The sequence below is a fragment of the Anomaloglossus baeobatrachus genome, chromosome 4 (genome assembly GCF_048569485.1).
Source record: "Anomaloglossus baeobatrachus isolate aAnoBae1 chromosome 4, aAnoBae1.hap1, whole genome shotgun sequence".
Taxonomy (NCBI): domain Eukaryota; kingdom Metazoa; phylum Chordata; class Amphibia; order Anura; family Aromobatidae; genus Anomaloglossus; species Anomaloglossus baeobatrachus.
In genome coordinates this window covers 174557426-174582424 of record NC_134356.1, presented here as the reverse complement: position 1 = coordinate 174582424, position 24999 = coordinate 174557426, and the positions used below count along the sequence as shown (strand labels likewise).

General features: G+C 39.7%; 1 long non-coding RNA gene across 3 annotated transcripts in view; it reads left to right on the top strand.

The window, feature by feature from the left end:
• Positions 1-24999, top strand: part of LOC142303319 (uncharacterized) — a 164412-nt gene that overhangs the window by 4064 nt on the left and 135349 nt on the right. For 2 of the 3 annotated variants that reach the window (XR_012753008.1, XR_012753007.1), the window contains exons 2-3: positions 19835-19918; positions 22007-22123. This is a non-coding gene — a long non-coding RNA (uncharacterized LOC142303319). The remainder of the gene's footprint in view (positions 1-19834; positions 19919-22006; positions 22124-24999) is intronic. The other variant, XR_012753009.1, reaches the window with a different exon arrangement.

The window sequence follows — 24999 nt, the reverse complement described above, 5'->3', positions numbered from 1 at the left end:
TATTCATGGAGAATTTTATTCTCACTTCTTGCTTTTCATCTCTGTTCATACACAAGTCCTGCCTAGATGATGAGTTCATTTAGCGTTATCATTTTTTTTTAGCAGTTGTGATTCTGCCTCCATCCCTCCCATCGATTGACAGCCTTCTGCCTGCACTATGCATAGCCAGAAAGCTGACAAACAATGGGAGTAGGGTGGTTAGCCAAAGCTCAGGAATATCAAGGAGTCTTTACCAAAACCTTATCACTGAGAGAACTGCAACAGTATTTAATCAAAACTATGGCTAAGGGTACCGTCATAATAAAAACGACGTACCAGCGATTCTGACCACGATATGACCTGGTCAGGATTGCTGGTACGTCGCTACAGGGTCACTAGTCAGCTGTCAGTCAGATCTCACCAGCGACCAGCCACCAGCGACTCGTGTAACGATGCTGCGCTTGGTAACCAGGGTAAATATCAGGTAACTAAGCAAAGTGCTTTGCTTGGTTACCCGATATTTACCATAGTTATCAGCATACACCGCTTACAGGCTGCCCGCGCTGGCTCCCTGTATACGTAGCTAGGGTACACATCGGGTTACTAAGCAAAGCGCTTTGCTTACTTACCCAATATTAACCCTGTCTACGTGTGCAGGGAGCCAGCGCTGGCAACCTGTAAGCAGCGTACGCTGATAACCAGGGTAAATATCGAGTAACCAAGCAAAGCGCTTTGCTTAGTTACCCGATATTTACCCTGGTTACCAGCATATGCTGCTTACACAGAGTCGGTGCTCGTTGGTCTCCTGCAGTCAAACACACCAATGCATGCTGCCCTGAGGGAGCCCGACGACCAAAATAATTAACCAGAACAGTGTGTAATGATCAGCGATTTCACAGCAGGGGCCAGGTCGCTGCTTAGTGTCACACACAGCGAGATCGCTGATAAGGTCACTGGTATGTCACAAAACCTGTGACTCAGCAGCGATCTCGCTATGTGAGAAGTACCTTTAACATCCCACTAGGTAATCCATTGCTGGAATCAGGGCCTTTGTCTCTACTCTCTATTGTTCTCAGAGAGGGCAGCAAAAACCTGGTGTTGGATACATTTTAAATGATGGTTTATCCATTTTTTAAAACAAGCAATTTTACTTTTTGAGTCATCCATACTTCCTAGATTTATTGCTCATGTGAACAGGGCTCTCCCTCCGTTTGTTTGAATTGTTAATTATTTACTCTATAATGTCTGTTTTTAGTGTTTATATACTATAGAGGCTGAGTAGAGTGCAGAAGAATATGTTTTTTCTGAATGAATAAACATTATTATTACAGGATTCTTTATTGTATAAGAAATGTATTAATTTTTACCTGCCTACAAAAAGTAACATGGAATTATATTTGAATGACAATGCTGGAAAGTATGTTTACTATGTGTAAGGCCTCTTTCACGTCCGTGAAAATCACACACGTTTTTCACGGACGTGTCAAAGGTGCGTATTGCCCTCCGTGAGCCGTGTTTATGACACACGTGTGTTCTCCGTGTGGTATCTGTGATAACACACGGAGAAGGGAACTTTCTGCTCACCTGTCCCTGGCCTCGCTGTCCGTGGTGCTGATCTTCGGTCTCCGGTCCTGCCGACTCCCCGCTGCTGCTGCTTCCTGCCGCAGTGAAGTGAATATGCAATGAGCATAATGAGCGGCGGTCGGAAACAAGTGACAGCATCGGCAGAGACAGCACTGCTGGAGAAGGTGAGTAAAGATTTTTTATTTTTTTCTCAGACACGTGTGTTTTCTCCTATCTGTGTCACACGGAACACCTCTGTGTGGTCCGTTTGCGTTCTGTGTGACACCCATGATGCCGGAGAAAAACTGACATATCTACGTGTGGAGCACATGGGCACACGTATGCTCCACACAGACACATGGTCAATGGCAGAACACGCACGTGAGCGCAGACCCATTGATTTAAATGGGTCTACGTGTGCCCGTGTCTCCGGTACGTGAGGAAACGGACCAAACACGTACCGGAGACACGGATGTGTGAAGGAGGCCTAACACAGTTCTAGTTTTCATATGTTTGCAAAAACCCTGAATAGTTCAACTAGATATAGAGTATATATATATATATATATATATATATATATAAATATATATATATATATATCACTTGCTCATATTCACAAAAGCCAATGGTTAGTTGTGATTGTTTCTATTAACACTTGTTCAACCAGTCATGTAAAAGCGCCTCTAGTAGCTTTTTATAATTGACTTTCACTATAGGCGGCGTTACATGTTTGCAATGTTTATCTTATCTTTATCATAACACCAATTCAACAATTTATTTTATCAGATCTGGACAACATGTTTCCATTTATATGTTTTATTACTCTGATAAACTAATCTTTACTGGAAAACATACTGAAACAACATTTTATTGTCCTTGTGATCTGCTGAGATGAGTCAAAGCCTTAAATAATTTTTTGCTTCAGTGGCACTCTTTATTTATGAACTTGGTCTTGTCTTCTTTTCCCCCACGTTGTGTATCTATGGGCTCACGTCCAGGTCCATATTATGACTCGGAGGTACACGAATTCATTTTTTGTAATATGCTTCAAAATGTAATTTGTTAGATGAAAAATGTTGCATATTCTACTGGACTTTGCATTGTTATATTAATCATTGATTTTAGGGAGGAATACAATTCCCCAAGAAGGTGTAACGGTGGGATCGGGGGCGCATCTTTTGTAGTCGTGGCACTTGCCCCTGGAGCGGCAGGCTCACCTCAGACCCAGCCGTCAGAGACAAATCCGGGACACATGGAGCACATGGGAAATGTAGCATAGAGATATTAGGAGAGTCCCATAACACAGCACCTGTCAAGTCTGGGCCTTTCCTCTGCTGATGAAGTTCAGCGTTGTGCCGGGCAACGGGAAAGAGTCCAAGACAGACATATAACTCAACAAGTTCTTCTTTATTACATAACAGGTCTGCAGCACATCTATCAATTGAAATCCTTCTCTCCTTCAGGTTACACTTTCAGTCAAATGTAGTTACTCCCAGGTCTCTGTTACTTAGCCCTCAGCTTACACCACCGCGCAGCTGTTGATCCAGACTTCCAATAAATAGTACGCTCAAGCACTGGTTCACCTTCCTGCCCTCTAAAGGGGCTCATAAAACCTATCCTCTAGTCGCTGCACTGTTCCCGGGCTAGTCAATACCTAACTCCAAGGTACTTCTCAGGCCTTCCTCAGGTATCCATGCCAGTCTCCGGCTCAGGTAAGGAACATTAATATGGAAGCTTTTACCTGCGATTCCCTCTCTCTTTAGCTTAACTACATTACAGATATTCCTCAGCTTTCCACTGCCGTCTCTTTCTTCTCTGCTACTTCAACTCCCTGTCAGGTCCGTGTCCCAAACTAGACTAGACTGGTTTCACTTCCTGTCACAACTGTAACTGCCACCGACTCCTTCCCCTAGCCAATCACCAACTGTCAACTGTTACCAGGCAGTTTTCCTAGTGAGTGTCCTACTCCTGGGTGACATCTAGTGGTGAAACAACCAAACAGCATTACAATATATATAAAACTCTAATACATCCTTATAACACACTATAAAGATTAATAACCACATTTTAGAAACATGTGATGTCTTCTGGGGGGTTTCTTCTCCCAGGCGGCTCAACCACCCCCTTATAAAAGCATAGTATAGCTACTCACAGAGAGATGTAGGAACTTTATATTCCATTGTACAAAGCCCATTCGCTATTCAAAGTTATATTTTAACTTCATCGGTCAACAGGACTTGTTTCCAAAATGCATCAGCTTGTTTAGATATTGTTTTGCATGCTTAAATTTTAAGGTTAGGATGCACAAGAGGTTTTCTGGGTGTGGGGGGGGGGGGTGCGTTCTGAGCCTCTCTAGCAATCCTTCAAGCAGAAAAGTGAAATTTTACTTGGTCTTCCCAATCTTATCTTGACCTCCACTGTTCCTGTTAAATGCCACTATGTCATTACATTTCGAACTGAGGAAAAGGCAATTTGCTTTCTTCTTATAGCCTTTCCCTGCTTTGTGTGTCTCCACCATTTTTAGTTATGGGCAGTACAGTTGTTCTGTGGTTAGCACAGAAGCCTTGCAGTCCTGAAGTCCGGGGTTCAAATTCCTCCCAGGACAAGAACTGCAAGGAGTTTTTATGTTCTCCCCGTGTTTGTCTGGGTTTCCTCTGAGTACTCCAATTTCCTTCCACACTCCAAAGACATACTGAGAGCGAATTTAGTTTGTGAGCCCTAATTGCGACAGTGATGATCACATCTGTATAGTGCTATATAAGTGAGTAAAAAAAAATTAAAAGAAATAAATACATTTTCAGAGTGCTAGGCAGCTGCTTAGAAGAACCCATGGCTGCTGCTTTTTGGCACAAGATTAGAGGATGCAGGGTTTTTAGAAATCTGTGAAATTTTCATCACCTGGCATGTCTTAACGATGGTAGTGAACAAGCCAAAAACACCCTAACAGGCTAATTAAGGTCTGAAACCTTGGTCAAAGTTATGTGAGTTATGTAAATCTCCAAGGGTGCTCAAACTTTTGCATCGTCCATTGTCTGTTTTGCAATTTTTAAAATGTAAAAGATAAATATATATATTTTCTTTGATTACGATACAAAGGAAATGTGTCATCTTTAACATTATGCCTTGTAGAGAATTTTTCATCTTCAACTTGTTTTACTGTTTTAACAGTAATTTTGACCAGAGGTGCCCAAATGTTTACCTCCCACTTTAGCCATGTCTCTTACCTCATGTGCAGGGTATTGCAGCTTAGGTATCCATGGTTACAGCTACAAGCACCTAACTAATTGTTACTATATGGGTGGAACTATCCATGAACACCTAGCTGATTGCACGTTAGGTATCCATGGATATACCCTGCACATGAGGTAAGATAAATGGTAATATCAGGAGAAATATACTACATTTCTGATTGCAGGTATTTGCAAATAATATTAATATTACACATACTTCATATCTCCAGTCTTGGAGATAGAAATATTCCTTTAATACTTTAGAAAACCAAAAGATTTCGGAAAATTGGTCATTACAGTCATGGCCAAAAGTTTCTGCTCCCTTAAAAGTGTTCCAGAAAATGAAGTTTTTTTTCCCAGAACATTATTGCAATTACACATGTTTTGTTATTCACATGTTTTATTTCCTTTGCATATATTAGAACAACACAAAAAAAAAGAAAAAAGGCAAATTAGAATTAATTTCACACAACAAAAAAAAAACAAAAACCAAAAGTCTGGACAAAATTGTTGGTATCTTCAACTTAATATTTGTTTGCATTGCATAAGCTTTGGAATAAATAACTGCAATCACTTCCTATAAAAATTAACATGCTTCTTACACCTCTCAACTGGAATGTTGGTCCACTCTTCTTTTGCAAACTGCTCTACCTATTTCACAGTTAAAAGGCCCCTTCTCCCAACAGCAATTTTAAGATCTCCCCCCAGATGTGGACTCATTGCTGCCCCTTCAAAACTCCCCAGTGCTTAGTTTCTATCCATTTCTGGGGCTTTATGAAGTATGTTTGAGGTTTATTTACCTGCTTGAAGACCCAAGACCTATGAAGCAAACCCAGCTTTCTGACATTGGGCACTACATTGCGACCCAAACTTCTTTGGTAATCTTTATATTTCATGATGCCTTGCAGGCAATCAAATGTGAAATGCTGGAAGACAAGAGGGAGTCAAAGAGGGTCTTGTTTGAGAGATATAGAGGATAAACAACACTAAAGGCCGCTTTACACGCAATGACATCGCTAACGAGATGTCGCTGGGGTCACGGAATTCGTGAGGCACATCCGGCCTCGTTACAACATCATTGCATGTGACACGTACGAGCGACCACTAACGATCCAAAATACTCATGACATTGTTGATCGCTGACACGTCGTTCATTTTCAAAATGTTGTTGATCTTCTGGCATGCTGGTTGTTCGTTGTGCCTGAGGCAGCACACATCGCTACGTGTGACACCCCGGGAACGACGAACAACACCGTATCTGCGGCCTCCGGCAATGAGGTGGGAGTGACCTTCATGCGGCTGCTCCCCGCCCCTCCACTTCCATTGGTTGCCTACTGTGTGACGTCGCTGTGATGCCACACGAACCGCCCCCTTAGAAAAGAGGTTGTTCACCGGCCACAGCGACGTTGTTAGGAAGGTAAGTATGTGTGACGCGTACCTCCGATATTGTTCATCACGGGCAGCGATTTGCCAGTGATGCACAAATGACGGGGGCGATCGCTAGCGATGTCGCAGCGTGTAAAGTGGCCTTTAGGAGTGTCATCTTGGAGGGTTGTGTGAGTCATAACTATCTTCCCAGGGTATGAATCACACGGCTACTGCAGCTCCACGTAGAAGCAGAGGAAATCAAATAAAAGATTGATTGGGTATTGATGCTCTGTCTCTCTGAAATGCACTGAAATATATCACTTTTAATAATATATCTGAAATAATCTTTCACAACGGTGGTGCAGCATCAATATCCAGTCTCTTCTTCAGTTTCCTCTGCTTACACGCAGTCAAGGCACCCAGGGCCAGAAGTAGGAAGACAACCCCAAAACATTTTTGACTCTTCATCATATTTGACTGTAGCTACTGTATTCTTTTGTTTGTTTGCAGGCCTCATTCCATTTTCGGTAAGCAGTAGAATGATGTGTGTTACCAAAAAGCTCTATCATGGTCTCATCTGTCCACAAGTCGATTTTCCCAAAAGGATTTTGGATTACTCACATACATTATAGCAAACTGCTGCCTAGCTTTTTTTTATTTCTCTCTGTCTCTTCAATCAAAGATGATATCATCTGTAAGGTACCTGGTTGCAAATGTTTATACTGATACTGACTATATTTCATCAATACTCTGGTTGAAGTATGCCCCCTAGTTTGATTATGACTGTTAACAATGATAAGGAGGTATTGGTAGTTTTTGTTAAGCATATACTGGGGGTTGTAGGATTGGAGGTTCATACAATATATTTATACATGGGGCTGACCTGACATTGCAATTGATCACTGTCCTAAGCTTGGTGCCTTATTTATGTACTGATGGTAACTTTGGTTCTACATTCATGTATTGATAATAGTTCTGATGATGTATTCAAGTACTGAAAGTGGTTCCAGTGCTGTATTCATGTACTGTTGATGGCTCTGGTGATGTGTTCATGTACTAATGTGGTTCTGGTGATGCATTCATATACTATCGGTAGTTCTGGTACAGTTGTGTTTTTCTGATCTAAAAATCCTAGTGGAAGAACTAATCTGCTCTACAATTAAATTTTTTTTATTCTGACCACTCGTAGATTGGGACTAAAATTCAGCTCTGGCATTTAAAAGCACACAAGTCTACTTGCTGCATGGTGAATATGTAATATCTTTGTGCTCTTGTAGGTTACAAGAAGTCAATATAAAAGGACTATATTGTCTCAGCTGCGTCCTGAATTACAGCTCAGTCCTATTAACTGCTCTGAGTTGCAGTACCAGCATAAGACACTACTTTAAGTACAGAGCTGGGTACTGTAAATAAAAGTTGTGCCCTCCATAGTGCTGTGGCCTCTTTATATAATTAATGGGCAGGGATGCAAAGAGTGTAAATACAATAGGTGCAGGGGTTGCAGTGGCACCAGGGATCTGGAGCCTAGAGAGGCCCAAAAGTCCTTTTGCCTATATAAAAAAGAGGTTAACAAAATTATTGAACTGTAAAGGGATCCAGAAAACTAGTTAACAAGAAAACAATCTCAATAAAACATTACCTTTAATTGATATTCATTAAAAACATGTGTCGTCCAAGACAATCAAATCTCCCTATATATTTTGGTACAAGCAGACAGATAGGGTTCTGGCACTGGTGTAGGAAGAGATAAATTCAAAAAGGGATTTTACCAAAATATGGAATATATGCTGCAGCAATTAATCCTGTAAGCCCCTATAGTAATCTCTACCTGATCACGGAGGGTATGACGCCCTAATTTGTACTGGCGCTCCCGTTCAACGTAGTCTATCCCTACCATGTGCTCTGGTCAGAATCCCTGCTCTGAGGAGAAAAAGTGCATGTTATAGTTTCAAAAAACAGGGTGTTTTTTTCCAGTTGTATTACCTATTTTACAATGAGTATAATAATAGTAAAAAAAAATTTTAAAAAATTGCGTATTTTCGTGTCACCATATTCCAAGTTTCTGTCACTGGATCTAATCTTTTTTTTTATTAAGAAACTTGTTTAACAGTATCATTGTGTAGCACATATGACTTTTTGAAACCTTTCAAATTATACTGTTTGGGAGGTGGAATAATCAAAGAACAATTCTGGATTGTATTTATCCATTTTATAAAATGCACTTTACCATAGATCATAGATGTAACTGACGTGTTATCTTTATTAAGCAGGCCCATACAATTGCTATACCAAAATGTATACAATACATTAATTATGTACACTTTATCACTATTTTCAGACTCATAACTGTAACATAACAAGAAAAAACAAAAAAAAACAAAACAAAGAAACCAGTGCTCTAAGAGATCTTTTTTCAGATATGGATGTGGGGTAGGAAGCTGTAGTTTTCACTAGTGCCAATTTTGAGTACATACCACTTAATGTGTTGTTTGCACAAACCCTTACGCAGATTCCACCAAGGAGACTGCTATGAAAATTGCTCAAAAGTATGAATGTTTGCATTTCAGTATATGCACAACATGCTGTTCATATCTTCAGATTTTTTAATGTCTTAACCATTTCAGGTTTCTAAATCTCAGTTCACATGTTCAGTTATCATCTGTAAGGGTGCGCTCACAAGAGCCGTATGATTCATACGCGTATCAGATCACATCATCCGACGCGGCCGGCTTCTCTCCTTACAGGAGCGGGTTTGGCTGCATGTATTTCTGTGCAGCTGACATGCTTCTGTCTGGAGAATGTGCGTCCGCGCCGGGTGATGCAATGAGAGACTCATGTGAGTTCACCCTTAGGGGTACAGGCCGATGCTGCGATGCCGAGCGCGATAGTACCCGCCCCCGTCGCAGCAGCGATTTCCTTGTGATAGCTGCCATTGCAAACATTATCGCTACGGCAGCTTCACATGGACTCACCTGTCCTGCGACCGTCGCTCTGGCCGGCGACCCGCCTCCTTGTTAAGGGGGCGGGTCGTGCGGCGTCATAGCGACGTCACACGCCAGGCGGCCAATCGGAGCGGAGGGGCGGAGATGAGTGGGATGTAAACATCCCGCCCATCTCCTTCCTTCCGCATATCCTACGGAAGCCGCAGTGACGCCGGTAGATGTTCCTCGCTCCTGCGGCTTCACACACAGCGATGTGTGCTGCCACAGAAGCGAGGAACAACATCGGACTGTCGCGTCAGCGTAATCATGGATTACGCCGACGCTGCACCGATGATACGATTACGATGCTTTTGCGCTCGTTAATCGTATCATCTAGGCTTTACACACTACGATGTCGCATGCGATGCTGGAAGTGCGTCATTTTCAATTTGACCCCACCGACATCGCACCTGCGATGTCGTAGTGTGCAAAGCCCGCCTTAGAATAGATCCTGCAGAGATCAGTTGGCAAAATGATTTCTGTCGGATCCTGTTTTTTTGAACATTGGATTCTATGGAGAATGGATCTGTTAACACAGAGTACCCCAGCTCCTCTCCTCAAGGAGTACCAACAGTGCATGTTTTCAGGATTTCCTTACAATGCACAGATGTTGTAATCATCACCTGTGCAGGTAATGAAATCATCTGTGCAATATTAACCCCTTTACCCCAGAGTATGGTTTGTTGTGCAATTTTTCCTGAGTACAGTAATACTCCACATGTGATCAAAAACTACTTTTGCGACACAGTGCAAAGTGAAGAAGGGAAGGAGCGCCATACATGAGTACAGGTTTAGTTGGAATGGTTTGCGGGTGCCATGTCACATTGACAAAGCCCCTGAGGTGCTTTAACAGAAGAGCTCCCTCACAAGTAACCCCATTTTGGAAAGTAGACCCTTCAAGTAATTTATCTAGATGTTTGGTGAACACTTTGAACCCCCAGATGCTTCACAGAATTGTATAACATTGAGATGTGAAAATGAAAAAAAAAAAAAAACAACAAAACACATTTTTAAACCACAAACATGTTGCTATAACCCCAATTTTTTCAAACTCACTAGGGTAATAAGAGATAATGGACCATACAATTTGTTGTGCAATTTATCCTGAGTACAGCAATACTCTATGTGTGGTCAAAAAATAAATTTTGAGGCACAGGGCAAAGTGAATAATGGAAGGAGTGCCATTATTTGAGTTCAGACTTGGATGGAATGGTTGCAGGTGTCATGTCACATTGGCAGAGCCCCTGAGATGCCATAACAGCAGAAACTCTCCACAAGTGACCCCCTTTTACAAACTGCTCCCTTCTATGAATTCATCCAGGGGTGTATTGAGCATATTGGCATATCAGGTTTGTGACAACATTTTATAATATTGGGTGGTGATGAAAAAATTACATTTTTACCACTAAAATACTTTAATCCCATATTTCCAATTTTCACAAGGGAAACCGATACATATAGGCTTCATAATGTGTTACACAATTTCTTTTGAACGTGGCAATACCCCACATGTGACTGTACAGCACTGTTGGGTCACATAGCATGGCTTGGGAAGGAGGGAGTGCCTTTTGATTTTTGGAGCACAGAGTTTCCTAGAATTTTTTGTGAACTTTCTTTGCAGAGCCCCTAAGTGCAAGAACAACAGAAACCCTCTCAAGTGACCAAATTTTGGAAATTATGCCCCTCTGGGAATTCATCTACAGGTGTAGTGATGATTTAGTCTCCTGAAAAAATCCATTGAGTCAAACGCAGTGAACGTCACAGAATTAAAATTTTCAAATAAGTCCTTGTCATGCCAAGTAGATTGTAGTGCTTGTACATTGTGCCCAGCTTGTGCTTCTAGAAACCTGCATCCCATAAATTAAGCAGGCTTCCTCACTACAACAATGTTAAACATGTGGAGGCTAACTGCGGTTTAGGCACATTGTGAGGCTCAGAAGGAAGGGAAACATTTGGATTTAGAAGTGCAGATTTTGCTGGATTTCTTTTTTTTTGGGGGGGGGGGGGAGATATCACATTTTGCCAAGCCTTTGTGTTACCAGTAATGTGGATTCTCCCAATATTTCCGTTAAAAAAATGACGGACAGAGTGGGGAGTCGGGCACCTGTGTTTTTGTAGGTTGGGTTTAAAGCTATTTGCTGATTTGGGTACAGAACATTTTGGATCAGATCACATTTATCATGTTGTCTAAGTTGAGCACATACACTTGGTCTTCCATATGCATCTCTGAAATATGTGATTCAGGTTAAATCCCCAATGGATCCATTCACTAATGAGGTAGCAGAGAGACTTGAGGATTGTTTTCTTTGGGATGATTTGGAGTTTATTAGTACCATTTTGTCCCACAATATTTTTTGATCGCTTTCTATTCCACTTTTTGTGCGGCAGAAGCAAGAAGAAACAGCAATCCAGGAATTGTTTGTTGTTTTTTTATGCTGTTCAGTGTCATAAAAGTGATAAGACAGCTTATTATTTGCATCAGTCAAATTACAGTGATACCACATTTACATACAGTAGAGTAGTTCTTTTATGTTTTGCTGCCTATACACCATAAATACAATTTTATAGAAAAAAAAATTGTTTTTGCATTGCTGTATTCTGAAAAGGTATATAGTTTTTTTTTGTCTGACTGAGATGTATCATGGCTTGTTTTTTTGCGTAACAAGATAATGTTTTTGGAGGTACCCTTTTTATTTAGGACTTTTTGATCATGTTTTAGTCCACTTTTTTTGTCAGCTGTATGATGAAGATATAGTTTTTGCTACTTTATTTTTTATTACTGTGTTCACTGAAGGGGTTAACTAGTGTTTTGGGTTTTTTTTTCTTACATAAATGTACATATTTATTGGAATATATATTTTTAAAAAAATATTTTTACTTTTTTTTTAAAAACTTTTTTACTTAAGGCCCATAAAAAGGGGCTTACTTTTTGTCACTTTGATCATTCATATAATCCACTGCAATGCACATTCACTGCAGTGGATTAGATCAGTCAGTGCTGCACTCCCAGCACTGACCGTTCATCTCACACACTATGCATGTGCCTTTCCATAGCTGGGTAACCTGAGGGTCATCATGGCAGCAATTGGGTCCCTGTGATCGCATTACAAGGACCCGAACGCTTGGGAAAGAAGTGCAATCCTCTCCCTACCACTTGAATGCCGCAATCACTATGGATCGAAGCATAGGGGCTTAACCTGACAGGAGCGGTGCCTGCACCACTTCTAGCAGTCACAGCCAGATCTCAGCTGTAACATCAGTGGCGATTGTGGGAGTACAGCCTCTGGACATCCGTGATCGCCATGATGTACTGGGTATGTCCTTGGTTGGGAATGCATTGACAATCATGACGTACCCAGTACATCCAATGTTGTGTAGAGGTTAAGGAAATCCTGAAAACATGCACTGTTGATGGGCCTTGAGGACTGAAGTTCAGGAACTCTACATTAACGGATTGCTATTTATCTTCCATTTGAAACAGATCCTGTAAGGAAAAAAAACCCAGATCCATTACAAATGCAAGAAACATGGATGGGTAAATAGCCATCTGTTAATTTATCCGTTCTCCATACTCTCGAATATTAAAAAAACGTAACCGGCAGCCATCAGTTTGCACAACTTTTTCCCAATGTATCTATGCAGGATCAGTTCTAACAGATGATTACAGAACATGTGAACTCAGCCAAGTGGTTAGAAGTGACATGTCCATTCTTTTGGCATTTTCTTCTTGGAAGGCTATGTATTTTACAATACAAGTAAATCAGAAAGCTTGGAAGATGCCCAGATGCCTTTAAGATTGTATTACCATAATTTTCGTTTAAAAAAAACAACAAACAAACAAGCAAACAAACAAATGCTTGCTTTTTCCTCATTCTATGGTGTGAAAAAAAACAAACGAACTGTAACATTAAGTTAAAGAGTGTGTCGAAGCCTGGGAAATCCCTCTAAAAGAATGCAGAAAACTAAAGAAATTACCAAAAGAATTACACAAAATATGCTTAAGGAAAAAAAACACCGGCTTCCTACAGTGTTTTCTACTTGAAAAATGTAGTGATTTTGCTTGAGTTTAAAATATAGCCTTAAAGTAGTTTTCTAGTTTTGGAGAACTAGTCTCCCAGGATCCAGAGCAGAATCTCGGCAGCTGCTCCCGCCGTTAGGCTGTGTGCCCAAGGGACAACATACCCGCGGATTTGCTGCAGAAAACCTGTGGATTTATCTGGATTTTCTAGATAAATCCGCAGGTTTTAGCAAGTACAGACACTCCCCATGTTATCCTATGGGACATGGGGAGTGTCTGTGTCCATGCTGTGGTATGTGCGGCTGGGGATTCCGGGATCAGCTGCGGGAAATCTGCGGACGTACCTGCGGATATATCCGCGGGTATAGAGTCCCGGGACAACGTACCCGCGGATTTTGTAGCGAAAAACCTGCGGATTTTTCTGGATTTTCTAGATAAATCCGTAGGTTTGCGCAAGTACAGACACTTCCCATGTTATCCTATGGGATTTGGGGAGTGCTGTATCAATGCTGCGGTATGTGTGGCTGTGGATGTACCGTAGCCGCACATAACTGCATGTCAATTATTCATGCGGAAATATCTGCGGATGTCCCGCCTTTCCACTATGGAGATAGAGGGTGGGATGTCCGCAGGTATTACCGCAACAAAAAATGCTCGAATCCCTGCGGATTCCGGGCAGCAGCTGTGGTAAACCTGTGGACAAACCGGAGGCAAAATCCACTGGTACATTGTCCCGTGGGCACATAGCCTTAATATCTGTCTCCTCCGTATATCTCTGAACTAATCTCCCATTACACTCCAACACATCACCTCCGGTCCTCCCAAGATGCCGCCCAACCACCGTGCGGAGCTGCTGCCCAACCACCGTGCGGAGCTGCCGCCCAATCTACACCCCACCTACTGTCTCCTCCCCAAAATCCTATAGAATGTAAGCCCGCAAGGGCCGGGCCCTCTTCCCTCTGTACTAGTCTGTCTATTGTAACTTATATATGTATTCTGTATGTAACCCCCTTCTCATGTACAGCACCGTGGAATTAATGGTGGTCTATAAATAAATAAATAATAATAATAATAATAATATCTGCAGTGCTGATGTCACACCAACAGCACTGCAGCCAATTCGTGAACTCAGCAGTTTACTGAAGCTGAATATGTGAGGTCAGGGTTCTCCAAACATTTTTCTGGGTATGATATGAATGATGATAAAAAAAGAAGTCACTGTATAGTGTAAATGACAAGATACCTTTTATAGGCAGATATGACCCTGATTTCAGCGATGTGTCACTTACTGAGCTGTTTGCTGTCATTTTGATAAAAATTAATCTTTTCTCTGTTGCAGATCTAGCAGTTATACAGAGCTCATGTATATGCTGGACTACCTGCAGCACATCAAGTAGTCCTCCAATGATAATCTACTGCTGATTAAACAGTGATTTTATCAAAATGACAGCAAACAGCTCAGTAAGTGACACATCGCTGGAATTGGTGTCTCTGCCCCTACGTTATTCTAATCTCAGATTATGTGGCAAAAACTTATTGATAGATTCCCTTTAAGCTTTTTTTAAGCCGTTGGCTGTTCCATTTATGACTTGGCTCTTTTACAGATTTACAATTCTTATGGTTAGGAAATCCTGCCATTTCTGAAAATTGAGCAGTTTGAGGTTAATAAAGAAAAGTCACACAAGACCTTTTGCTTAAGAATGGCTTTATTGTAAAAGAATACAACAATGAAAGTATAAGAGGGATTTCAGTGAGCCGTAATGATGTCGGGTCTTTGCATTAAAAACATGTAGAGAAAGTGAAGTGATTTCCTCAGGATTTCAATATGACTTCCTGCAAAAATTAAGAAACGTTTTCAGTAAGGATTTCCATAATTACAAAGATAAAAAGTCACAGAAAATTACTGATCCAAGCAAGAAAAATTTTAGCCATCAGTTGTAATTAATGATGAGCGAGCACTACCGTCCTCAGATACTCAGTACAAGCAGTTGGATGCTTAGATTGGCGCAACTCAAGGATAATAGAAGTAAATGGTGACCTCAAGCATTTTTTCTGGAAGATTTCCAGATTTTTTTTTTTCGAAGCTCCATTGACTTCCATTATAGTTGGGTAATCTAGTCACGTCAATCTAAGCATCCAACTTCTCGTTACGAGTACTGAGAATCCGTACATGGTAGTGCTCGCTTATCACTAGTTATGATATATTTTATCATTGTATCACTTAGGCCGGGGCCACACGGGGACTGCTGCGATCCTCGCATGACACTCGGCTCACGCTGGCAGCACAGCAGGAGCCGAGTGTCATGCGAGTGTCACTGCGACTGAGGTCCAATCATGAGATCGGACCTCAGCTGCGAGGGAAGGGCCGGCACTGAGGAGGGGAGGGAGGGATTTATCTCCCTCTCTCCTCAGTAGCCGTCTATTGCAATTCTCGCCCTGCACTCGCGGTACACTGGTGTACTGCGAGTGCAGTGCAATCTTTCTCTCGCCCCATAGACTTGAATGGGTGCAAGAGAAAGTCTCGCATTACAATCGCAGCATGCTGCGATTGTTTTCTCGGTCCAATTGGGGCGGAGCAAATAATCGCCCATGGGTGTTGACACATAGTTTAATATTGGTCTGAGTGGAATGCAATGTTTTATCGCATTCCACTCGGTCCGATTTTCATGCCGTGTGGCTTTGACTTAATTGTTGTTACAGTAGAGTTGTGTTTAGTATGAAGGGTGAAAGTAATATTAATACTAATAGTTAAATTGAGATGAGTAAATCTTCTGAAACTCGATTCGTAATATGCACTTGAATTTGGTAAAAAAAATTAAACTTTTGTTTAATTTTTTCTCTATGTGAATTTAATTACTCATAAAAGCAGTTTTTGATGCTCCGGGGTCTTGAGAGACATCTCAAAACTTCGCTAGGATTCACGTAACATCATGATGTACATTGCACCACAATGTTATGACAACACATGAGTCCTAGTCAGCATCAGAGCTGCAAACTGTGGAGACTGAGAAGTTAACCGGAGCTGGAAGGTGCCCAATGGATGATGGCAGTGAGCTGAGGCGCTAAGACAGCTGAAGGACGAGACGAGAAATTATATATAAATACACACACACACACACACACACACACACACACACACACACACACACACACACGAACCAATGTAATATAAGCATTAGCTGGATCATACAGAGCACATTTTTTTATTTGTTATTATTCAAGAGAGGGGTCATCCAATTGATTATATAGTATGGAGTAGTCTTTTCGAGACAACCTTTGAAATGCATTTCTAAACATAATTTAACTAAGAAAAAGATACTCACAATGTGACTGGATTTGACCGAGTCAAGACAAAACTTGGGACTTAATGTTTTTGTAGATTTGCTACAATGTTTGAAATGACTTTCTGTTAAATAAAAAAAAAAAATTACAAATAGATTAGCATCATAGTGAATATATATTTGTGTTGAATCTCCAACACTAGCATGATGCTTACACTTTTTTTATTTTTCAGTATGTAATAGTAATTTCTATAGTTAACATGAATACCACATTAGGATACAATAGACCAGCAGATAGCTAGAACAGGTATCTCGAATTTACTAAAAATGCATGAATGGAAATTAACCAAATTGTGACATATCGCAGTGTGTAAAGCCCGCTTTACTGTTCGGGGCTGTGTTTTTAAATCTGTTCCAGAATGGCATGCCACAATTAATGTATCAATGAATTCTAGATTAGGACAGCAAATTATAAAGGAAAATGTCAGGACATCTGTCAATGAGCTGAATCTTTTGAGAATGTGGATCAGGAAGTCAAGGACCCGAAGCACACAAGTTGTTATATAAAATAAAAGTTAAAGAAAAATGAAGTGAAAGGTTTTTGAATATCTAAGTCAAAGTCCTGACCTTAATTTTATAGAACGATTGTAGAAAGGACCTGATGTGAGCAGATCATGGGAAAAAGAACCCAACAACATATATTTTAAGCTGTGTTGTAGGCAGGAATGTGCTAAAATTCCCACAAGTCGATAAAGTTTTACACAATATTACAAGATTCTGAAAGTGTAGGGGCAAATACTTTTGAAGAAGGAAAAAGAAAAATTAAAAAAAAAAAGGACTTGGCTCCAATTACCTCTGGATCCCCAGGTGAGACCAGATGGCTGGCAACACCTGTTAAGCTTTTCCCTACATGTTTTTAATTCTGTTTTAGCACATTGAGGCCCTGTGCGCATGCTGCGGATTTACTGTGGATTTTGTCGCGGATTTGCCGCAGAAAATGTGTCTAACATTGCTGCAGTCATTCCTCAGCAAATCCTATGCGCACACTGTTTTTTTTATACCCGTGGCTTTACACCACGGATTTTCTACTGCGGAATTAATGAGCATGTCACTTCTTTTCCGCAGGTACCTGCGTTTTTTCCCATAGATAATGGTAAAAATCTGCAGGGACCAACTTGCGGAAAATCCGCAACAAATTTGCAGCAAACCGCGGTAAAACCGCATGCGGATTTCATTGCATCGTAAATGCATGCGACCTGCGTCCCCTGCACAATCTATGAAGATTGTGCATAATCCATGCGCACGTTGCGTTTGAAAGCGCAGCGATTTGGATGCCAAGATTTTGTTCCAAATCGCTGCGTTCTAAAAAGCAACATGTGAATTATTCCGTGCACTTTGGATGCAGGTCCCGCTCTGTCTATGGGAGAGGCTGCATCCAGAGCGCATGAAATTGGCTTTTTTCTGCAGAAACACTGCATCCATTATGCAGTGTTTCTGCAGCGATTTGAAGCGCACATGAGCTATCAAATTTCTGCAGGGACACGACGCAACGTGCACACACAGCCTAAGACTTTTTTCCTTTTGCTTTTTGTATGCATATACTTTTGCCATTCACATGTGATTTTGGATCATTCTTTAAGCAAAAAAAAAATCTAATTTTAATTTTTTTTGTTAGTATTAGTTGGTTTTCTATTTTTAGGAGTATGAAAATCTGAAGTTTTGATTTTTTAATGCAAAAATCTGAAAAATTCTGAAGGGCTTCCAAAATTTCAAGCAACATTAAGTGTAATTAACCAGTGGTCCATTAAAAGGAATGCAATTATGAAAATTGCTTTAAATTTTAACTCCTTGCTTTGCTAGATACTGTATGTATTGTGGTAGGCCGTTCTCTATCCATTTTTCCCCTTTGCTTTGGCCCCCTTCACACGCACGTGCCTCCGGTACGTGCTAGGTCCATTTCCGCATGTACCGGAGACACGGGCACATGTAGACCCATTAAAATCAATGGGTATATGTGCACGCATGTGTTCAGCCATTGGCCCATGCCTCCGTGTGGAGCAGACATGAGCCCGTGTGCTCCATATGGAGGCATGTCCGTTTTTCTCTAGCAGCACGGGTGTCATATGACCCGCACCCGTACAATATGGATGTAGTGTGGATGCGGTCCCATGTGACACGCGGCGGAGAAACACACGTGTCATTGTTAAAATAAAAAAAACACATACTCACCTCCACCAGCCCTGCAGTCTCTGCCGCGGCTGTCACCTGCATCCGACCCCCAGTGAATTTGAACAACGCATCTTCTTCACTGGGGGCCGGAAGCAGCGTCAGCGGGGCATGGCCTGTGCCGGACTCTGTCATTCAGCACCATAGACAGCTCCGGAAGAATCAGGTAAGGCGGGACTATCTGTTCTCTGTGTGTTTTTACGTATAACACACGGTGAACAGGAATGTGCCACAAACACGGCACACAGGGAGAAAACCACTCCTTTAATACGTACGTAAAAAACGGTTCGTTTTTTCACGTACGTGTGAAGGGGGCCTTAAATTGTACGATAATGTGATTCCACCGCTCTTGTTGATATAGGTTTTATTTTTATGGGACAGAAGCAATTATACATAGATTCGTAATATAAAAAGAAAAATAGTTATATAATTTCTTACCAGTATTTTGTCCAATTCAGCCATCACTACTTCCTATTAATACCGACAATAAAAAACATTAAATTACCAATTTACAATTATCAAATTACTTTAGGGATGTTCTAAAATAACAGGCACAAGGTTCAATTTATTTGAAGAAACAGAACAATCACGACATATGGCCGTACAGTGTTCTGAATTGATCAATTTGTAAAAAAAAATACAAAAACCCCCACTTTTTTTTTTTTTTTAGCACGTATAACCCACATTTATAAATTTAGCAGGATGACCTTTTTGTAAAACCTAAAAGTTCTTAAGGGATTAATATAGCCATCATAGAAGTTTAGTATTATATGTGTAATCTGAGTACTGTAGTATAGTTATATGTATACTGGTGTACTTTGTTATTTAATATGCTTTATGGTCTTGATCTTTACATAGTGCATGTTTATGCAGTTCTTAGTGCGTCTGCATTTGTTGACCTTCCATTAAACTAAATCCTTGACTTTGATGGTGGATAAGAAACACGTCATACATATCACTGCCTAACACGGAGAACGTTATCTGGATATATTACATTTCTTTTATATAAATTCATATAAAGACTTGCACAGGACTTTATGCAAATTATTATTTAGATGTCCATGTTGTTATAATGTTATAATATATGGTTAAATTTACATGTCTGTGTATTTTTTTTTAACATTCCAATATATAGAAGAAGCTTTGTAATTTATGTATTTAATTTTTTTTTTTTAATTTTTAATCCAGCCATGAAAAACACTGCTTTCACTATCGATACACGGACTGTTCACTTATTACACCATTTTTTCCTGTATGTGTCTAAAAACATACGTGAGTATGACGCCTAACAATATTTTTTTACTTAACTTACCATTACGCCACATGAGACGTCTTGGATGTCACCAACAAGGTTTTTGTCTTGCTAAGAGTATATAAAAAAAATGCGAATTAGTCCTGTTTTCATATATAAAACAAAAGAGCGAATAATGAACGTCAATGTCATTTTATGTGCTGTGACATTCATGCCATAGTATGTATGTAGCTATTGCATATATTCACAGATTGTCTTTATTATTACCATACACGTAAATGTAGAGTAATATGGATGATAAATGGTGGCTAATGTTTATCAGGTGATAAACTTTGTATAGGCAATCTTGTATTCTATACAGTAACAGTTTAACTATTTTACTTCTATTAGGCATTTTCTGATTTCTGGTTTAGCCAGTAGATTTCCACCGAAGCCGAAGGATGAAGAAAACTTACCAAAATTTCTCCCAAGAAAGGAACATCATCCTAAAGAAAATGCAATATTTGTTAGAATTCATGACTTTTGATCTATGAAAAGAGATTTGTACAGTTATAAAAGAAAAATATGTCTTTATTCATTGACTTTTCTATTGAAATTAATTTGCTTTAATTGGGGTCAGCTGCAATATCTGACAATCTATGGGCGGATGTAGATGATATTCTCTAAAACTGGACAACCCTTTAACAGCTGACCATACACATAAGATGGCTATTGGAGAAACAGCTTTCTCTCCCAAGTCCCTCATACAAATGAATGCTTGTGTTTCTCAATCAGCCATGTGTTTTTAAAATACATAGAGGCGAAAGCTTCTGCTAGATAGTCACGGCAATATTTTATGCCCAATGAAAGCAAAAGAGTGAGAGGTTAAATTACAAATGTCCGATCATTAATTCCAACATCATCTGTTGGAGGAGACCAAAATGGCATTTTCAGCTAGCATTTCTGTAATATTTTTAGGGTCTTAAGTATATTATTTTTAAAAGATTATTTAATGGATTTTGAAACGGAGGATAGGTTATATATCAAAATTATTTGGTGGAAATCAATAGCGGTTAAATATAAGGATGGCCATACATATTTAAAGGCTGTGAATGAATAAGGACGTGTAGTCTGAAACATGTTTGCTATTACATATATATATATTATATATTATATATATTTTAACCACATTTGGATGTTTCAATTGAGATACTTTTGCAATAAATTGGCTTTTTACAAAGTTTTGGATGCTGGATATAAAATAGTCTTCACTCTGTGTTCATGGTTCCTGCATTAGAATCCTCCGTGTCATCCATAATTTGAAGGTTGGTGAGCTTACTTTTTTCACAAAAGTATAAAGATGGCCATGCATATTTAAAAGCTGTAGATTAGAAAAAAGCTATGCTTTTTGACTTCCCCAACCAAATTCGTGTTCAGCTTGGCTGAGCATGGATTGGTTTTCAGTAGAAAGGAGGAAGTATGTCACGGATAGAAACTTCCAGCAGAACAAACATATTGGGCAATTCAAATCCAGTGCCCGATCCTTTTTTCCCCTGATGTGTGCCCCATAAACCTTTTAGGGAGGGCTGGTTATTACTAAAGCACGAGGTTTGGCAGATGTACATCTAATATGCTAATATGTATGGCTAGGTTAAAGGCCCACAAACAGGTTAGCCTAAGGTCAACCAAAGCCACAAATATCAGTAGGATTGGTTAATGTGCATGAAGGCCTCTCCCCTGATAAATGATGTAAGTAGAAGAGATGGATCCGGCATGCAAAATTTCAGTGGCTGATCTTTGATTCTCTCCTTTGCCAAAGTAATCAGTCAGTGACTCTCTCAGAGAGCACAGGAAGGTTTGGACGAATGTAGAGTTCATGTGTATGGGGAATCAGGAGAGATCTCTCCTCCTGTACCAGTCTGTTTTTGTAATGTCCATGAATGTTGCACTGATTTTTATGTATACCCTTTTCACTTGTAAAGCACCATGGAATAAATGGGGTAATAATAATAATAATAATAATAATAATAATAATAATAATAGCTGTTGACTGGTTGAAAGCCATCTATTGTGTATGATTGCTAATTAATGCTTTATAATAAACTTGTAACCCTTCCTTAATACTGCAGGAACAATATAAATGAAAAAAAAAAAGAAGAGATGTGGTTATGGGTACTCACCAGGACTTTTGTCACTTTTGCAATCAAGCCATCCTAATTTTGTATGAAGAAATAATCATTAAAAAGGTGAAATGTATTAAATTTTAGTTAATTAAAACAAATATTAGGGACAGGATAGTGACTTACAAATGACGTATTTTGTTATTTGACTCAAACAAAATATCAATTCTATATATTAAGGACTCGTTCTAACGACTATATACTGTATTTGTTCAGTGTGCTGTCCATGTGGACGACAGACAACACACTGGCAATTACTAATGCCAGACTAGTGCATGTCAATAACAGGCACATATAGTCATATCCAAAATTTGCAGACATGAATGGGCTGAATGTTAGGCTTGGTTCAGACAGCTGTAACAATAGTAGACCTCAAATGCACGCGACAAGTCAGTAGGAGGCTTAGTTCACATACAGTAGGTTGACCCAATTGGAAAGTGGAATAAGATGGACTAGTTTAGACTGTCTCCAACCCCCAACAAATGTGGCTTAGTGAAACTGCAAAGACTATTATCTATGCTACAATAGCATAAGAAAAGGGCAAGTTTAGAAGTGCATGCCACTTGTCACTTATCCTTACACCAACTCAAGCATGTGTCTAGTACTTTGATATAGGGTCATCTTAATTTTCAATATTAGAAAACAAATAGTAGTTTCCCCATTATTATTGAAAATCAAAAAATGTGCAAAACATATTGTAGCTATATTATTTAGAAGACAAGTTGATTAACCACTATAGGTATATCGGATTGATTATTGATTTATAAAATTTGGCATAGATACTTTAGTTTATTATTTTACTAAAAGACTACAATTCTGTGAGTAAAGACAAGATCAATTAGTTATACCATAGCCGATAGATGATTGTCTTACCACAAAGGAAAACAGAGTTTGGGCAACTTGATCTCCAATCTGTTCAGCATTTTGAAGTGTGAGGGTCTGTAACACAAAAAATCATCAAGAATGGATATTATCATAAGAACTAGCTACTGATAGTCATGGCCAAAAGTGTTGGCACTCTTGAAATGGTTTTGGAAAATGTAGTATTTCTTCTAGGAAATTTCACACAAAGTTCCAAAAATTGTTCATACCCTCAACTTAATCTTTATTTTTATAGTGCCAACAAATTCCGCAGCACTTTATAATTCAGAGGTAATGTCTGGTTGTACACCCTTTGGAATAATTAATTGCAGATAATCTCTTTCTACAACCATCAACAAGCTTCTTAAACTTCCCAATTGAAATTTTGGACCACTCTTCGTTTGGAAGCTGCTCCAGGTCTCATATTTGAAGGGTGCCTTCTCCTAACAGCAATTTTATGATCTCTACAGAGTTACTTAGTGGGATTTAGAGCTGGAAACATTGCTGGACACTTTAGAGCTCTCCAGTGCTTTGTTTCCACCAATTTATGGGTGCTTCTTGAAGCATGTTTGGGTCAATGTCCTACTGGATGACCCATGACACAGGACACAAATCCAGCTTTTGTACACTGGGCAATACATTGCAGCCCAAAATCCTTTAGAATCTTCAGGCTTCATGATGTCTTACACACAGTCAAGGCACAGTCAAAGCAGAACAACCTCCAAACATCTTTGAACCTCCAGCATATTTTACTGTAGGTAATGTGTTCTTTTCTGTGCAGGCTTTATGCCATTTGTGTTATTGTAGAATTATGTGCTTTACTAAAAAAAGCTCTCTGTCGTGGTCCCATCTGTCCACAAGATGCTTTTTCAAAAGGATTTTGGGTTACTCACATACATTTTTTTTCAAACTGCAGTCATGTTTTTTTTACCTCTTTCTCAGTGGTGGGATCCTCCTAGATCTCCTGCCATAGCTTTTCATTTAATTCAAATGTCAATGGATAGTTTGTGCTGACACTGATGCACCCTGAGCCTGCTGGACATCTTGAATTTCTTTGGAACTTTATTTGGACCTGCTTATCCAAGATTCAGACTATCCTGCGTTGCAACCTTTCAGTAATTTTTCTCTGCTGTCTACATCCAGGGAGATCAGTTACTGTGCCATAGGTTGAAAATGTCTTGATTATGTTGCATACTGTGGACAAAGGAACATCAAGCTCTGTGGAGATGGGCTTGTAACCTAGAGATTGTTGATATTTTACAACAATTTTGGTTCCCAACTCCTCAGACAGTTCTCTTCTCCTCTTTGTTTTCTATGCCTAGTGTAGCACACACAATGCAAAGATTGAGTCAACGTCTCCTCTTTTTTAACTGGCTTCAGGTGTGATTTTAATATTACCCACACCTATTACTTGCCACAGGTGTGTTAAAGTGAGCATCACATGCTCAAAACAAAGTTGTTTACCCACAATTTTGGAAAGATGCCAACAATTTTGTTTTTCCCATTTTTGGGGTTTTCTGTGAAATCATGTCCAATTTGCCTTTTTTGTGTGTAGTGCCAATACACAAAGGAAATAAACAGGTGCATAACAAAATGTGTAATGGCAATAATTTGGGAGAAATACTTCATTTCCTGGAAATATTTTAAGGGTGGGAACGCTTTCAGCCTTTGATTATACTACATTTGCAGCAGTAAATAACCCACTACAGTGACCCCCTTCAGTTGCTGCAATGCCTGTGCAGAGGGCTCTGGGTAAAGCCAACCCTAGAGAACTTATGTAGTGGATCATGTGGGTATGTTTGGTTCTTGTGATCTAAAGTAGAATTGTATTATAGGTTTTACAAGATTGGGTCAGTGTGTCATTTTAGGATAGACAATATTGTTGAATTTGTTATCTGTTTAAAAATGAGAATTTAATGTTTGTTTTAGTGCCTTAGCTCTGAGTTGTGCAACTCTTATAAGATGGTCAATAGTATAATCCTGAAGGGAAGATATTTTTTACTGAGGTTATTAGCTTCAATTATGTGAAACCTGTAATGTAAGCCCCACCATCAATATGGTGCTGGGAGGATTAAATTGGC